Genomic DNA, 18,229 nt, shown 5'->3' with positions numbered 1-18,229 from the left:
GACCCAGGTGCGCGGGAGCTGCAGAAGCATCCAGAGGAACCCTGCGGTGTGCTGGAGAGCAGGCAGCGTCCCTCAGCAGGCAGCTCCCCCGGAAGGGAAAAGGATGCCTTCCTCCCTCTCCCAGGGGGCCAGCCAGCGGTGCCCCATGACACCCCTGGCTGCTCCCGGCTGAGATCATCGCCACGCGCGCCGCCGAGGGAAAGCAAACACAGTCTAGGAGAAGCGGCCCAGCTTCCCCCGCCTTCCCTCCCCGAGCACGCCCTTTCCTGCCCTCGGACTGGACGCGAGCGTCTTCCTAGCTCCAGTGGGATCGCGGAGGGGCTCAGCTGCATGAACACGGGAGACATGTTCATGAGGGGGACACGCGGGTGATTCATAAAAGGGATGGAAACGAAGTGACCTTTGCCCAGCCACCGCACAATTAAAGCAATTAAGGAAGACCCAGCTGTGATGAGCAATGCCACGGAATAGGCCGAAATACACTTAGCTATCATCTTTGAAAAAAAAAAATATATAGATATATATATAGCCCTGGCTGGTGTAGCTCAGTGGATGGAGCGCGGGCTGTGAACCAAAGTGTCCCAGGTTCGATTCCCAGTCCGGGCACATGCCTGGGTTGCAGGCCATGGCTCCCAACAACCGCACATGGATGTTTCGCTCTCTCTCTCTTTCTCCCTCCCTTCCCTCTCTAAAAATAAATAAATAAAATCTTAAAAAAATATATATGTGTGTATATATGTTGCCGTACATGTACATGGCATTTGATGTTTGGCAGAGAACAGAGTGCCTTCTCAAAATTGCTTTTTAAGTAAAACAGGGCTTTTTTTTCCCCCTGACTGTCTGGAGACCGCGTCTGCTCGGGGCGGCGGCGGCGGCAGTGTGCAAACACAGGCCTGGCACACGCACTCCCTGAGGAACGGGAGAGCAGCCAGCAGACACCGGTCCCCCGTGTCCTTGAATAGCCTCTGCTCTCCGAGGAGCTGTTTGCCGCAGCACGGCGTGCGCCGTGAATCAGAAAACAGTGGCTCCCACGCGCCCCCAATCCCTCCGGCTTCCTCGGATGATCCCTCCAAGGGCCTCTGATGTTCCTCTCGGGACACGAGGGGGGTGGGGAGGAATGAGCCGTCCCTAAAAAAGCCCCCCGCCCCGTCCTTTCATTTGGCAGCTCAACAGGCAACGCCGTGCAAAACCCTGGGAAGGAAACGGATCCCCACCCAAGGGCCGGCAATAAAGTATTCCCGGGTTGGACCCACCGGGGACTCTTGTGACTTCGTTCCAGCCATAAGAAATGCAACCTGCCCTGGCTGGCGTAGCTCAGTGGACTGAGCGCGGGCTGCGAACCAAAGCGTCGCAGGTTCGATTCCCAGCCAGGGCACATGCCTGGGTTGCAGGCCACGGCCCCCAGCAACCGCACATTGTAGTCTCTCTCCCTCTCTCTCTCTCTTTCTCCCTCCCTCCCCTCTCTAAAAAGACATAAAATCTAAAAAAAAAAGCATTTAAGAAAAATAAGCAATGTAATCTGATCCTCCATCCTCAACATACTTTCTGTCCCCTTCTTCTCCTGGGAAAGAATCCACAGTCAAACCTGTAAGTGACAGGTTCCCGGAGGGCAACCCTCGAGCGTTGGGTCCCCTTCAGGGCCCCGCACACGTCACACACCCAGCATTCAGGAGACGCTCATGGAATGAATCCACTCTGCGAGGAATTCCAAGTCCTTGAAGACTCCAGTGCAGACCTCGGAAAACATGGCTGGGATGTGGTGAGCTCCTTGGTTTGACAGAGCAGGCCCTCACGAACGGGATAATGTTGGAATTCCACACCCGGACCTGCCCCGTGGTGCTGCTGTGTGTCTGACTTTGAAATAACGGTGTCAAAGGAACTTGGGATAAAGGTGTCAAGGGAACTTGGGATAAAGGTGTCAAAGGAACGTGCAATACAGGTGTCAACGGCAGAGCTACAGATCCACAAATCGTTGGTTGCAGAGTCATTTGGACGGCATGGAGCCATGGCGTGGAAATCCAGGGGGCAGCGGGAGGCGGGAAGAAAACTCTCCGTACGTAGCCCTCCAGGCAGCGCCATGAATGGAAATCGGCCGTCGCGCCAGAAACAGACGTTAAACGCCACGAGTCATCGTCGTCTGCAGAAACCTTCCATCGCACGTCAAAGTCAGTGGCTCCAAGGTCAAGGGCTGGTGCTAGCGGCCTCTCAGGAACTTCCTCAGGGCAAAGCGTCTTTATCCTGAGACTGGAAGTGAGTGAGCGCATGGGCAGCGATTCACCGTAGCGGCCGAATTCCAACGGAGGCGAGTTCCCTGTGAAGGAAGGGGTCACGCTGGCCCCCCTCCTCTCCTCCTGGCGAGGACTGCAGCCAGAGTGAGCAGGCATCGCCCAGACAGGCGGCGAGAGAAGCCAGAATCCATCGAACAACGAGCTGAAAACGGCAGCTCTTTTTCTTCCTGATTGACAAAACGATTCTCCGTTTCCCTCCCCAAGAAACGGCCCTGCTGGCATGGTCTTTTCACGGGGCCCGGTACTTATTGTATACGAGACATCTCCGCGAGCAGAGTCCGTTCGTCTCGTGGCGGTATGTAGTCTCCTGCGTGGTGAGCAGCTGACCAGGGACTGTTCTCACCGCGACGCTGACGCTCATTGGCAAGTCCGGCAGCAGATGACCCACGTGCCCTCAGGAAACCGCCATCGCGAGAAAACCCAAAGGCACCCCACGCGGACACAGATTCCTTTGTACGCCGCCGCTTCTGGCGAGGCCCCGTAGTCACCACAGGGCATCCTGATGGCCAGTCAGACACCATGATGTATATACCGCCGTGTCTTCCTCCTGCTGTTTTAGCATCGGGGCTCTGCTGGTGCCGCAGTCAGTCTCGGGGCTGAGAAAAGAAAAGAAAGTGACTCCCGTCCCAGCAGAGCGTGGCCTCGCGCTGACACCGTGACGGGGCTGCTGGGGGCTTGTCCACGGGGCTCTGTTCTGCTCGCACGCAGACAAAACCGAGGCACCTTGTGTGCGGACAGACGCTCCGGGGATCTTGAACTTGAGACCGACAACACCTACTGAAAACTCAGACACAGGCGATCCACAGGCAGGAGTGTCTTTGTGCAGATCTGACCTCCCACAAGGCCGCCCCTTGTGGACACCACGTACAATTTTTGCAAGCCAAGACGCCCAATCCTCTCGCCAGAAGAGAGCACTGAAAGGACTCCGAAGAAGGCTGACAGACAGCCTTTGGGTTCCGAGACAAACCGACACACCTTGGAATTCACAGATACTTCTCCCTACTGTTCCCTAAGTTGATTAAAATTAACTTCCAAATTGCACATGAAATTTTGTAGATACTGTTTTCCTCCCTCACCTGGAGATCTTCCATTTTCTGCCAAAGGAGACAGCCCTAACAGAAACGCCCAGAAGCTCAAATATAGAAAGATCAATGACTGGCTTCTATAGCAAAAAAAAAAGAAAAAGAAAAACTCAGCATGCAAAACCACGTTCGAAGGCAGTGATGGGGTCTAATTAAAGTGAATGGTTACCTAAGCAACCACATCCCACCGTGGAGGGTGGAATATTTCTTGCAGGCAAATAATGAGGGGGTCTTCAGGAGCAACGGCTGCTTTTGCCCTTGGGTGGGGGGGCATTTTCCATGACCTTGGAAGACAGGGGTGAGGTGGCATACCCTACAATATGGGGTTGGGCGGCAAGAATGTGCAGGGACCGGAGAACCCCCACGAGGTGAACTTCTCATGTTACTGCATGGGGTTGAAGCCTTTTTTCTTCAAGGGCATGATAGCAAGGAATTCTCTCGTGCACGTAGAGAGCATTGAACTTCCAGAGGTGAAGGTGGACATGGAGGTGGGGGTGGTGTGAGCAGTGTCTGGGACCCACCCTGAGAGGTGGGACACCCTGGTATAGAATCGCAAGCGTCCGGTGACAATCAATGGATCGCAGACTTTTCTTGAGTCTGTTTACCATGGCATCCACTTCTCCGGAACTCCCGCCTGCCTGTGACCTTGCAGGCTCCTCACGAGGTCCCCTTCTACACGTGCTCCTGTGACACCTCCTCTCTTCGGGGACCGCTGGCGCTGCCGCCCAGCTCACACCACGCCACCCAAGTGCCCCGCCCCGTCCAGGTGTGGTGCATGTCACGGCCGGCATTTCAAGGTGGGGGGGTGGACACGGAGCCTCAGAGCTGCTGCGTGAGTGATTCAAGGTGCTAATGAGCCCGGGAGAGGGCAGGCGTGTTGGGCCACTCGCCCACTGTGACCCACGCCACATGTTCGTCATTCTGGGACAATCGCCTGATCGTATATTCTCGCTGGTGTTTAGCAGCAGAAGGTTGTCCTTACGGGAAGTCGCATCCGCAAAGCTGCTGTTCCCTCCCCCTCTGCTCTGTAGGCCTGCACAGGACCCATGAGAAGAGCGTGTTGGTTGGACAGTGGGAACGGGGCCGCGGGACCGTCCAGGACACGCTGGCGAGCCACCCACCAACTCCTCGGGCGGTCAGTAAGTCCAAGGCTGCCCAACAGACATGGCGACCCAAGGGAGCTGAGTGTGGCGGGCAGCACACTGCCCCCCGCCCCCCACGGGCTGCCTTTATTTATAACTTTGACTCGTTCCAGCCTCGTTTGGGGAGAGAAATCCATTTCCAAAGACAGCTGGGCTTTCTTCTCCCCGGGAATCCTCCCCTCGGGGCCACTCACCAATGTCTTTGTGACACAACGCGCTTCCATTCCACAGCCTCGGAATTTCCGTGGCCGGAGGTGACCTTTCCAAGCAGCCAGCCAGGGAAAAAATCACGTTCGCGCCTCAGCTTCGGTCTCAAGTGCCTGATCCCGTAATTACCGCCCTTGGAAAGTAGGAGTCCACGCCCGCGACACTGTTAGTACCGCACAGCTCTCTCCCCAGGACGGGGAGTTCCGAGCAGCCCGAGACAGCGTTTGGGTGTTCTCCCAAACACGATAAGGTTTTGTTTTTTTTTTTAATGCACGCTGATAGGACAGCTGTCACCATTCGCTCTAACAAAATTGTCTGCGTGAGCTTAGAGACAGCTCAGCACAACCAGAGTCGTAGTACAGAAAAAACCCCATGAACCTTTCGGCCTACCCACTACAGACAGAGAATGGACCGCCAAGGGTCCTACGCGGTGGGTGTTCAGTGCATGGTGTCTGCCCGGCGTCCTCACGCCCGTGCTGACAGAGGTGCGGCGTCTCTGATTCTGCGAGCCCGCAGGTTGGGTACCGGCCACGCCTTCAGTCTCCGTGAGCTGACAGCATCGGCTTGTAGTCTCGAACAACGGGGGCAGGCAAGGGCATGGCAGAGAACCACAGAAATGCCGCGTCCCGATTCCACCGCAAACAACGGGAGCGGAAACGCTTCCCCTCAGACGTTCTGTGTGGGCCCGGACGCGACTCACGATCGGCCCCGCGAGACGGCGCCGTCATCAGCAAAAGCCACGGCTGACCTTTCCTCCTCTCCCTAAACTACACTGACTAGTACAGGTTACCAGGAAGGCACTGATATTTATACGCAGGTTACCAAATCGCAGCGCTTATCATGGTATGACTCTGGACACCGTGGAGACGGGCAGTGGGCGGCAGGAGTTAGTGCGACTCAATAACGCTGCCCTCGCTGGCCTTGCAGCGCAAGGCCGAAGAAAGGAGACCTCAAAGGCACAAACAAAAGCGTCAATCTTGCTCGAATATCGATGTGCTCGCGTCTCATGTTCTGGAGGGAACGAAATGGCTGGTTGGTGCATCACACACATCACTAGCTTATTCGACTCTTCTTCCTCCCACTAGGAAGCTTGTGACTCACCCACAAAATAACAGAAAGGCAACATCCACCCGTCGCCTCGCATGTGCTCCCCAAGCAGTGATCGAACCCGCATCCTGCGTCAGTGCGCTGACTGGGGATCGAACCCGCAACGTGTTGGTGTACGACGCAAGGCTCCAAAGGACAGAGCCACCCGGCCGGGGCTGGGCCTCAGATTTCGGAGTGGCAAAGTCCCCTGCCGTGTGCTGGCCTAGAGGGCAGAGTCCTGGGCTCCCGCCGCAGAAGGTCCCAAATCTGTGGGTCCGAGACCTAGCGACCAGCTAGGGGGTAGCCATCAAAGCCTATGGACCAGTGCCATCCTCATGGCAGCACGGACACGGTGACCGATCGTGAACATAAAGGCAGATGTCCCCACGGAGACCCCCAGACACTGTCAGCAATGACTACAAGATGAGTGAGGGGGGGTGAGCTGGGCTGCAGGCCACATGGGGAGGCGTCCCGGAGGGAGTGACAGGGACCCCTGTGGACGGACGGACTGCACACATAGGCACGGCTGCAGGGAGGCGCCTGGGCACCCTCGAGGCCCCTCTGCACAGCTCACCTGCCCCCCGTCCTCCGTAACCCTCGAGGGGAACTCCAGCTCCCGTGTGCCCGCGGTGGGCTGCAGAATGCGGGACCTGTTCTGGGGAGGTCCCTCCGGCCGCCCCTCCCCGTGAAACCCAACTCAAACACTGTTCTTGAACCGTGTTCTTTTCTCACCAGAGAGGCCTTTATTTCACAAAAGGGGGAAGACAGCTGTTACTCTCCATGCAAGAAAAACGTCCGAAGCAGAACACACCGTTGATGCCGAGAATCATTAGTGTTGGAGTATTCGCTGCGCAGACCATGATTTCAGTGCCTGCATGTACTGAGCAGTCACTGCCTGTGTGTAGCAAATCACACCACTTAGAGGTGACGTGGTTCTCGGCGGACGGAGAAATCAAATTCCCCCCACCGACACGCGTAAGTAGGGTCGCAGTTTTTAACAGGACTTTGTTATCTGTGCAGTGGGTTTGATTAATGAGTCATTGCACTACGCGGGACAGTCGATCGATCACCGAGAATGCAAACAATCCTATTATCTCTGTTATTAAACGCTCTCCCGTAGCTGAGAGATTGCTCAATTAAATCCAAAGTTAGAAGAATGATGGCGAAACTTAGCTTCCGATTTCTAGAGGAAGTCGGACCCTGTTGAGGGGTTATGAACAGCGAGAAATCTCTGTCCCCTCCAAGCGCGTTACGGCTCATGGGACCCATTTAAGTTATAAAGCTATAAGACAAGGTTCATCAAAGTTTTGGTGGAAGACACAGAATCCACCTGTGTCTGGTAAAACAGAACGCAGCCTCCAGTGCTCTGAGGGTGCAGGCGCGGGGAGGGTGGGAGGAGAGATGGAAACAATCCTGGTTTGTCATGAAGAAATGACGAAGGCTCCTAAGGAAACGGACCACCTCCCAAGCCATCCAAAGCAGAGATCGCCGTGGCTTCTACCCAGTACGCAAAACGCCCCGGTGCCTGTCTGCCACACGGCCGCAGCGGAGAGATGGGAGGAAGGTGGTGGTTTGGAGACGTCACTGCTGGAGAAGTGTGTACAGCGGTTCCTCCGGCTGCATCCTGCACGTGGCATTTCCCGGAGCCGGGGGCCCCCTCACGCCGATTCCCATCCGTGACGTTTCCTGGGCCCAAGCTCACGGGGCCCGGGAGCGATGCGAGTGTCACCGCAGAGGACGCACTCCCCCGTTATTTTTCCTCTAAAGGTGTATCCGTGGTCAGGTTATTTTTATGTAAAGGTTTCGTGGGGATGTTTCCAAGGAGCGCATGAGATTCTAGTGCGCATGATAAACACAGGGATGCCATCTCCTCAGACGAGGGGCGTTTTATCACATTAACTCTCCGGTAACCTCACGTGGATTGCCTACGATTCCATCCCGCACAATTACCGCCTGTCACAAGGCGGCGTGCAACACGGGCGCCGATAAAGAGAATGAAGGCAGCCCCGGCTGGCGTAGCTCAGTGGATGGAGCGCGGGCTGCAAACCAAAGCGTCACAGGTTCGATTCCCAGTCAGGGCACATGCCTGGGTTGCAGGCCATGGCCCCCAGCAACCGCACATTGATGTCTTTCTCTCTCTCTCTATCCCTCTCTCTCTCTCTCCCTCCCTTCCCTCTCTAAAAATGAATAAATAAAATCTTTTAAAAAAAAGAATGAATCACAAAGATATTTTTTAAAAAGATGAATAAGTTCTAAAGACCTGTTATACAATATTGTGCCTTAGTTAATGATAGACCATACTTTTACAAATTTATTAGGAGGATGGATCCTTACTGCAATAAAGAAGTGTAGCATTGAAGCAAATGGCCACCTTCTGGAATAATACGTTTGGAACTGCCTCTCACACCTTGTGCCAGGATAACTTCCAAATAACACTTAAATATGTATAAAACGGAGAAGGAATAATCAGCTAAAGAAACCTTTAGAATAATGCTTCATTTAACTCAAACAGGGAGAATTTCTTTCCAATTATGAGCAAATGCCAAAAGCAATAAAAATACTGATGAATTCGACCACACAAAAGCTAGAACTCTTGAGGCAACATTACAATAAGCAAGTACAAAAAAACCCATATGACAAACTGGGGGGGAAATTATAATAGATCACCAAGTTAATTCCTCTAATAATAAGTAGCTCCTAGATACATCAGCAACTCCATAGGAAAAAAAGCCCACAGGGAAACAATAAAAACAGAGAATTCATAGAAAAGGAAAGACAAATGGTTTGGGGCCCAATAAAATATCCTCAACGTCAAACATTATAATTGAAAAAAATGCATCTCTGTGTGGTTTTAATTTACATTTCTACCAGATGCAGAAAAAGAAAGCTGTAGAGTGTATAATTCACTTTTTAAAGGAGAGGAAGAAGGCACACATTTGTATATATATAATATATATATACACAACACCACTTACAAAAATGTGTCTGTCCATATTTTCTACACAGAAAGCAGCGTAAGAAATAATCACGTGCATTGCTTCATCAGAGTGACAGGGACGTTTTTCCCCCAGTAGGCCCTTTCATACTTTTTGAATTGTTACCGTTGTAAAATGCACTACCTCATAAAAATATGGCATTTTAAAAAAACGAAGCGAATTCCATCGCAAGCGAAGGGAGCAGAGTGGGGGCAGCTGAATCCTTGTTCCACCCTCTGCGGCCGATCACCTGTGTGAGCTCAGAATCAGCGAGGGTTCCGGCTGCACAGCGTCTGAGAAACGCTCTCACCCCTCCCTCCGTCCTATAGGGTAGCACACAGCAGCCCGGGGTCACGTACATGGCTCAGCCATGGTCATGCGCAGTCCGTGGGCGGCAGAGCCAACACAAGCTGCCCACGTGTCACTTTCTTCTCATTTAAGATGTGAACGCTGCCACAAAGAGATAAAAATGTAAGCCACAGAGACTGGGAGGAAATATTTGGCAATCACTTGAGTGACAAAGGACTTGGATGCAGAATGGGGAAAGAAGACTCAAAATTCAGTCAGAAAAACAACAAAGCTCCTGAAAAGAAGGCTACTACCTTAGCCATCATGGAAATAGCCAATTAAAATCACAGGGACAGCCCCGGCTGGTGTGCCTCAGTGGACTGTACTCTGGCCTGTGAACCAAAGAGTCACCGGTTCAATTCCCAGTCAGGGCACATACGTGGAGTGTGGGCCGGGTGCCCAGCAGGGGGCACATGAGAGGCAACCACACGCTGATGTTTCTCTCCTTCTCTTTCTCCCTCCCTTCCCCCTCTATCTAAAAATAAACAAATAACATCTTTAAAAAATAAATAACATCTTAAAAAAAAATCACAGTGAGATACCCCTGTGCACCTTTTACAATGGCAAAACTTAAAACACCATTGACACAAAACCTGTGCATAACTGTTTACAGTGCCCTTATTCATAAACAAAAAGGTATAGAACACGCCCAGTGTGTTTCAGCTGCTGGACACCCGCACGATGACTAGTACGCGGCCATAAAAAAAGGAACAAACTGTTGGTCCATCAACAATCTGGATGGATGGCAGAGGTGTCATATTGAATGACAGCGGCCCGTCTCCAAAGGCCGCATGCTGCAGGATTCTATCAGTGTGACTCTTTGCAAAAGGCAAACCCGAGGGTGTGGAGCACAGGTCAGTGGTCGCCAGGAGTTCAAGTAGCGGGAGAAGGTGGCCGAAAGGGGAAGCATAGGAATTTGGGGAGGGGACGGTCAATGGAACCTGCTCTGTCTCGGGACCGCAGTGATGGATACATGCCTCCATGCATTTGTCACAACACAGACTATCATACCCCACAAAGAGTAGGTTTTCCCGGGACTGAGTTTAAAAATAATTTCTAAATGGGGTATTGCGTGAAATGATCTCTATGGCATGTTTCATCACTAAAGATATAAAGATTCTTTTTTTTGAAAAGTTTGTTTTTCTTTTTTTTTAAAGATTTCTTATTTATTTATTTTTAGAAAGGGAAGACAGGGAGAAAGAGAGAGAGAGAGAAACATCAATGTGTGGTTGTTGGGAGCCGTGGCCTGCAACCCAGGCATGTGCCCTGACTGGGAATCGAACCTGCGACACTTTGGTTCGCAGCCTGCACTCAATCCACTGAGCTACACCAGCCAGGGCTTGAACTCCCAGTTTTTAATAATGTATTGCCAATGATGAAAATGCAAATTCATAATACTTTATTTGAACCCCTTGAAAAAAAAGTTGGTGAGTTTCTTGGCTGGCTGCTAGACTTGAATCAGAGTTTAAATAGCCTTCTGAACGGTGAGGAATGTTTTTCTCTTTTTGGCAAAGAAGACACAGTGGCTGATGGAAACCAGTGCATTTAGGTCACTCGGTGGCAATTAGCCAGAGACGTCTGAATAAGAGTTATTAGACGGCTGATCACAGAAGACAACATTAAGACATAAACGTAGCCCTGGCTGGCATAGCTCAGTGGGTTGAGCACAGGCTGCAAACCAGGCATCGCAGGTTCGATTCCCAGTCCGGGCACATGCCTGGGTTGCAGGCCACGACCCCCAGCAACCGCACATTGATGTTTCTCTCTCTCTCTCTCTCTTTCTCTCTCCCCCCCCCTCTCTCTCTCTCTCTCTCTCTCTCTCTCTCTCTCTCTCTGTCTCTCTGTCTCTCTCTCTCTCTCTTTCTCTCTCCATTCCTTCTCTAAAAATAAATAAATGAAATCTTTGAAAAAAGACATAAACGTGAGTGTACGGCCTCAAAATGTCAAGGACATCCAGTGACATTTGAGGAACGACCCTCAGATAAATTTCCCATCCGTATCTGCATTCACACTGTTCGTATACGGTGGACTTTGGAAAATGTCTCAACCAACTGTGCTTGGCATTTACGTAGAGTGTTATGTGTCCGTGCTTTCATTTACATGGCGCGAGGCTTCTCAAAGCCTTGCTGCTGAATAGGTGTGATTGTGTTGCTGCGTTGCTGTGCAATTTATGGAACCGAGGAGATGACTCCTGCACGCGAGTCGTGACGCCTTGAATCCCATCGGGGGAGCCTGGGGTGGGCTGCGTGTGCCCGGCCCGCCCTTTGGAAGCTGAGACTCAGGAGCCGGACCCGCGGCTGTCCTTGGTGCCGCCTCTGGGAGAGCTAGCCTTCGGGGACCGCCCTGTGATGCTGCGGTTAACGCTCCGTGACCCTGCCTGGGGCAGCCTTGCTTCCCCAGTAACATCGGCAGCAGAGGGAGGCCTTAGTTTGAGCGCGAGACACAGAGAGAACAGAGCCAAGCGGTTCGTTCCTCGAGGAGGCGGGGTCCGGAGCGCAGCCCGGTGAGAGGGGCCTGGACACCGGCCCCCACACCTGTGCTCCCTGCACCTGGCCTGCCGGCTTCCGCTCCAAGGAGGCGTCATCGTCCCCTCCCCGCAGATTCGGGGGGATTTCGATCCTATGAAGGCTGTTGGACTGTTTCACTCATCGAAACTGTCCCTTTTCTGGGACGTGGACCCTGCCTTGGTGGCCGGGGACAGGACACCGTCCACCCCAAGGGGCCCCCACGCGCCTTCGCTCCCAGACAGCCCCGTGAAGGCCGGGCCTCACGGCAGTTCCTCTGGGACGTGTCTCCCCGTTCCTCCGGGGCTGCCGTCCGGTCTCCGACCCGCCCCCCGGCACGTGCCTGGGGCCCCACAGCGGTGGGCCACCCAGGGCCACCCTGCCCGACTGCCCCTCACCGGCCAAGACGCCCTCTGTCCCCACCCCCAGGGCCTGTGGGTTCGTGCCCCGGCCGCACCGCTTGTGACCCGGACCATTTCTCAGTCCGCGCGCCACCTCTTGAATGCAGAGTCAGCGTGCGAGGAGCAGAGACGCCCCTGCCCACAGCGGGGGTCATGTTTTGTACAATCACACGGAACAACACAGGTCGCGTGGCCAGGCCTCGATCGGCGGGTGGGGCAGCCCAAACCAGGCCTTTCCCCCGCCCAGCCGGCTTTTCCCCTCCTCTCCTCTGGGGCTGTTGCCGGGGGGCTTCGGGCCGGCCGGGGGCAGCAGAGCTCCGAGCCAGAGGCCGCCCGCCAGGCTCCGTCCTCCCGGTGCCCGTGGGCCCGGCCAGCAGGCCAGTCCCCTGAAGCTCTGTCCTCCTCTCTCTGCAGACTCAGGCGATCTTCCCCGCCTGTCCTGCATCTCCTGAGGCCGTCTCAGAAGATGCCGGCAGCACAAGAGAAGGGGCTGAGCTTGACCCGCACCGCCAGGAAACGGCCTTATGGTTTGGCTAACGGTTCCAGGAGACGCATGCAGAAGGCGGCAGGGGTGTGTGGTGAGAGCACTGAGCTTCACGCGAGCCCCTGTGTGGATCTGAGTCTGCCCCGGGCCCAGCACGTCAACCTTCCTCATCCAAACGTCGCGAGACCTGCCTGGCGGGGTCCCACGCTGGTTGCAGCACCGGTGGGTGCTCACCCCAGTGCACACCCAGTGGGCCTCACCTGTGCGCTGGTGCACACGGGCACCCAAAGGCGTCTCGTGTGCAGAAAAGCCGTGTTCTCCCTGGACGTGTCCTTCTCATGTGTGTCCCCCTAGAAACGGGTTTAAAAGTGTTTTAAAAAACAACTAGCTGCCTGGCTGGTATAGCTCAGTGGATTGAGCGCGGGCTGCGAACCAAAGCATCGAAGGTTCGATTCCCAGTCAGGGCACATGCCTGGGTTGCAGGCCACGGCCCTCAGCAACTGCACATGGATGTTTCTCTCTCTCTCTCTCTTTCTGTCTCTCTCTTCCCTCTCTAAAAATAAATAAATAAAATCTTAAAAAAAAAAAAACTAGCCGGTTGTCACTGCCACTGGGCTCCCCAAAACTGATGCCGTAGGACCTGGCGAGTTACGTGACACAGAGCATCGTGTTCCCCAAACAAAACTGTCTTCTGAGTCAGCCTTGTGTGTGTGACTGAAAAGCAGCCATAAAAGGGAGAGTGTCGAGACCCCCCCTTCACATCCCGAAGCGGGTCATTTCCCCGTTTTCTCTCACCCGCTTCTGCTCTCGTGCCTGTGTTCCTCCGCCCGGACGCACGCAGGCGAGGACGGGAGAAAGCAGGAGACAGGCAAGAATGAGCAACTCCCCATCCGAGGGCCTGAGCGTTGGCGACTGTAGTGCACCAACCGCCCCCCGCCGCCTGGCCAGCTCGTGGGGGCGTGCTCGTGCTCACTGCTGTGTCCTTCCACAGCAGAGAGGGTGGGCTCTGGGGGACCACCCCACCGCAGGCATCCAATCAGAAGGTTTCTCCACCCTCCGCGCCTCGGCCCCCTGAGCCCCAGTCACGCACAGGGCACCCCAGGGGAGAAGAGTCACCCGGATTCTCCCCAGGTCCTCTCTGAGACGGCCGCAGGCCCACCCTCTAGCTAGACCGAGTCTCTAGTTCATTCCATCTCTGCGTGACATACGTAGCTAAGGGCGGCCTGGGACCCTCAGTCCCCCTGTCGCCGTGGGGCACGGCCAGGGGTACTTAGCCCCCCCGCCCTGAGTTTTCAATGCATCATTATCGGCGGTGGCACCAGATACCCCCTGCCCAAACACACGCACAGGTGTGTGCCACACACCTACACAGTGTATGTCATGTCCTGAAACAAGGGGTCTGACCAATGATGAGCAGAAGGACCATTTATCAGTGATAGCTTTGTGCCCACATTATTTTTCAGAAAGAGGGGAAGGGAGGGAGGGAGAGAGAGACAGAGAAACATGGATGTGAGAGAAACATCCTTGATCGGTTGCCTCTCGCCAAGGGCCCTGGCCGGGGATCAAACCCACAGCCTAGGCATGTGCCCTGACTGGGACTCGAACCTGCAACCTTTGGGTGTACAGGAAGACGTCCAACCCACTGAGCCACACTGGTCAGGGCTCTCAGGAGCTGCTCTTAGTCCTTACTCACAGGGCTCAGCGCCATCCCTCCCCACCTCTTTGGACGCACCAGAGATATACAGGGGTCTCTTGCTGGGCCCTCAGGTCCTGCCCTGTCCTCCCACAGAGAGAAGGACCACAGCACACAGCTCCAGGGAGGGCGTCCCTTCCAAAGAGAACCACGCACCCTGCCGTCACCACCCACCGCGGCGCTTCAGGCCTGCTGTCTGCGCTGCCTGAGCCCAGGGCCTCCCGCAGCTCCGGGCTGTCACAGTGGACAGCGAGGCCCGTCTGGGAATGAGGCTCGGACGCATCGCATTCAAACACCGTCTCCGCGTCTGCGGTCAGGAGCTTCACGGGTGGTCCCTGTGTCATTACAGACCCCAGTGAGCCTTGGGGAAGACACAGCTGGGGTGGCAGTGGCGTAATTACTGAACGCCCCGAAATACCCACATGAAGGGACGCAGAACCACCCAAGAGAAAGGCCGAGAGAGGCATGGGCCACATTCGCGGACACTGCAGTGACAGCGTGATGCGCGGGCCCCGAGGGCAAGGCCTGAGACCCAGGGTGGGTGTGGGGGCTGTGGGGGGCCCTCGACCGAGACCCTGGCGGACCCAGGGACAGAAGGAGCCCTCACAGCCGGCGGGCTGGCCCTGGCCACCACGGAGGGCGCATCTGAGGACAGGGGAAGGCTCTGCGCCACTCCGTAGCCAGTGAGCCCAGCACCCTCCCCACACTTTGCTCTCAGAACCCGGCCCCCCAGGGTCCCCTCGGGACAGCGCCCCTCGCTGAGAACGGAGCCCGCATTCCGCAGGACAGGGGCCTCGGGGACAAACAGCGTGGGCGGCGAGCTCGTAAACACCATTTTTTAACGTCTGCCGGGAAACCATGGGACCCGGAGCTGTGGGAAGTAGCACACAAAGCGATTCCAACCAAGGGACACTAACTTCTAAACGTGTAGGGACACTAACTTCAGGGGCAAAGGAGCCGTAACACAGATCCTGGGGGAATGCGATTTAAGTTTGTTGCGGGAAGCGAGAGAACGCAGAGCAGAGTGATATGCTACGGAGGAGACGAGCAAGGCAGGAATGTTGCTTTGTGCCGGGGACCCCGGGCTCCCGGACAGCCAAGCCGAGAAGCAGCCCTCCCGAAATTTCTGCCCCGAGCACGGGGGCGATGAGGTCACGATATAACCTCGCTGCTTGAACCCTGGAGGGCGGCGACAAGGAGGGGCCAGGCCGTATGGACGGCGACCAACACGACCCTGTCAGGACACGTGGAAATGAGATGCGGGCACACACAGGTCCAAGGTGGGGCGTGACTCCCTGTCAGAGCCCAACTCCACGGGGAGACAGGGAACCCCAAACACGTGCCTCACCGCAAGTCCCTGCCTGCCGTCGTTTTGCCAATGAGATGCAATAAAACCAAAAGTGAAAGAGGAAATGGGACTCACACACCTTGACTCCTGGCCGGCGAGCTCTGAGAGCTTCTTCCAAACCCCACTGGCTAGGGGTCTCTGCGGGGTCCCTGGCCCCGCAGAACGGCGTGGTCACCAGACCCCTTCTGGGGGGGGGGGGGCGGGATTTTCATTGAGGGTCCTGTCTCCAGAGCATGCCAGAAGTCACCTCTGAATGCCATGCACGGCACCCTCGGCAGGCACGAAAGCTCTGGGTGGAACCCAGGTCCGTAGGTAGGAAAATGATTTTCCCCATCAGCGCAGGTCTTTGCCCTGTGCACCTCAATCCTGATTGGCCGCTCACGTTGCCCTGTGCACTCTGACCCCGGAACTGCACAAACCCAGGGAGGGGCCCACGCCAGCCCGAAGGTAACGCCAGCCTGGGCTTCTCGCGTCAGGCCCGTCATACGAGTGTCCCGAAATCCAAGCCGCAAATGTGAGTTACGTTTTTTTAAATCTATTTTATTGATTATACTATGACAGTGGTCCCCTCTTCCCCCCTTCACTCCCCTCCACCCTGCACCCCCTCTCCCACCCACATTCAAAGATCAAAAGCGAGGGAATGCAAATGCAATCTCTGTGCTCCTGACTAAGCGCAGAGCAAGCAGGCCGGAAGATGCAAAAGTAGGAGCTGCCGGGGGCGGGGGGGGGGCGCGGGGGACAGGGTGTCAGCGATGAGCACTTTCCCAAGGCTTGCATTCAGGGATGGTCCACATCTCAGTCAAGGAGATGAAACTCAAAGCCAAGGCCACGCAGGGACCGGGGACCACGGCCTGTCCTGTTCTGCGCAGTTCCATCTTTGTCCTGCTAACAGGACACGCCCGATAAAGGCTGTTCCCAGGCTGAGAAAGAACCGGAGAGAGGAGAGGGGACTGAACGTACCTCGGAGGAACTGCAGGAGGAAACGAGGGAGGTTGCAGAGGTGCTGGGAGCGAGGGAAGAGGGTGCCCACGCCCCCCGGAAGATGCCCTGTCAGGGACGGGAGAGACAGACGCAGGGCGGGCTGCCCCAAAGCAGCACCCAGGATGTCTGCACCGGCTGAGCAGAGACTGCCCGCCCACCCTCGAACCCAGCGCTCTGGCTGGTGCGCGCATGGAGGCTTTTTCCTCCTGGGGGTGGGCTGCAGCATTTCCTTGTGGGTCAGATAAACAAGCCTCGAGCTGCACAAGTCAGGTCTTTCTGAGGGCTGCCCGTCTTGTCAGGTGTCCCCGCAGACACGGCACGGAGACAAGGTGAGCTGCTAGGTCCCCCCCTCCACCAGCCCCCTGGAGGTGCTCTGGGCCACGCCAGCCGCACCCCAAGGCCTGCGTGGCTTCTGTTCTCCCTCCCCCAAAGGTGCCAGGACCCCAGAGCGGATGTGCAAACAGAAGGAAAGCGGGAAGGCAGATCCCTGATCACCCACCTGGCTCCCCCGCACAGGGAAGGGGTCTCTTCCTCTCCCCCTCTGCCTCGTCAATGCCCACTCTGTCGCTTCGGCAAATCCTGGACTGTGCAGAGGAGAGGGGCCCAAACCATTTGAGTTCAAGGCCCTGAGAGCCCAGTGACCTCAGGCACGGAGGGCTGCGTCACTCACGCGGGAGGGGGCACGTCTCTCCACGGATGGGGTGACGGTGCCCATGGGACATGCGGTGGACTGGGCCGGGAGAAGCCCTGCGTGGCGGGCGAACTCCCCCAGACTGAGAACAGGGGGTCACAGGGAGGGGCTGGCCCGGCTGCGACATCGTCACCCTGTGGGCAGGCAGGGACAGGGACCGAGCTCCCCAGGAAGGACCGGGCCCAGGAACTTGGGGAGAATGACACGAATACGGGAGAATGACACGAATACGGAGGTAAGAACTACCAAGGAGCTGGTGATGTTTTCGGACGGGTCTCCTAGGCAGCAATGGGAAGGGAACCAAGGCCGTTTCCTCTGTCTGCTCCATGGACATTGTTAACCCTGGGCCTCCTGGGTGTGGTACCCAAACAGGACTTACGGAGGGGAAAGGAGAGGTCTCCTGCGTCAGCGATGCTGTCAACCGGCTTCAAATTCCGATCCTGGGCCCAGAGCACAGCCCACCAGCGGGGCTCGCTGCCCTCTGCTGCGGGCACAAAGGCACCAGAGAGAGAGAGAGCTCGCTGTTCCGCCGGCCCTCCCCTGCCGTCTGCCCCCTCTGGGGGTGCTTTCATCACGGAGACTGGCTGGTTTTGAACGCATCTTCCCTTTGAAGGGCTGCCTTCTCTCTCTCCGCTTCCCAAAGGGAACACGGAGCCCTTCCAAAACATCCATCGCTTAGGTCCCTGGAAAAGAAAAATAACCCTTTCTCAAGAATTTACATTGCACATGACATTTCAACCTCAGTGGCGAAGTCTGTTTATTTTTTTATTCAAATTGCAACTCTTTTCCAGAAACCCATTAAACTTCAGTGCCCTACTCAGCTTTACAAAAAAGGGAAAAAAAAGACTTTTCCAAAACAAACTGGGGAGATACTTAGCATAAATATATCCTCATGATGTATCTGTTCCATCTGCTATACTGAATAGATATACTTTGATACATGTTTATACATTGTAAACAGTATATATCTGGTTGAAAACATAGATCACACACGTTATC

At 55.4% G+C, this 18,229-nt stretch overlaps 1 long non-coding RNA gene across 1 annotated transcript in view; it reads right to left on the bottom strand.

The window, feature by feature from the left end:
- Positions 1-17,038: 17,038 nt before the first annotated feature.
- Positions 17,039-18,229, bottom strand: part of LOC123829871 — a 35,860-nt gene continuing 34,669 nt past the window's right edge. Inside the window, exons 2-3 of the long non-coding RNA XR_006787671.1 lie at positions 17,610-17,913; positions 17,039-17,123 (exon numbers count right to left, since the gene is read on the bottom strand). This is a non-coding gene — a long non-coding RNA (uncharacterized LOC123829871). The remainder of the gene's footprint in view (positions 17,124-17,609; positions 17,914-18,229) is intronic.

This window comes from Phyllostomus hastatus, unplaced genomic scaffold (assembly GCF_019186645.2).
Source record: "Phyllostomus hastatus isolate PE091 unplaced genomic scaffold, TTU_PhHast_1.1 phas_scaffold_12, whole genome shotgun sequence".
NCBI classification, from domain to species: Eukaryota; Metazoa; Chordata; class Mammalia; order Chiroptera; family Phyllostomidae; genus Phyllostomus; species Phyllostomus hastatus.
This window is presented reverse-complemented; position numbering and strand designations above follow the sequence as displayed.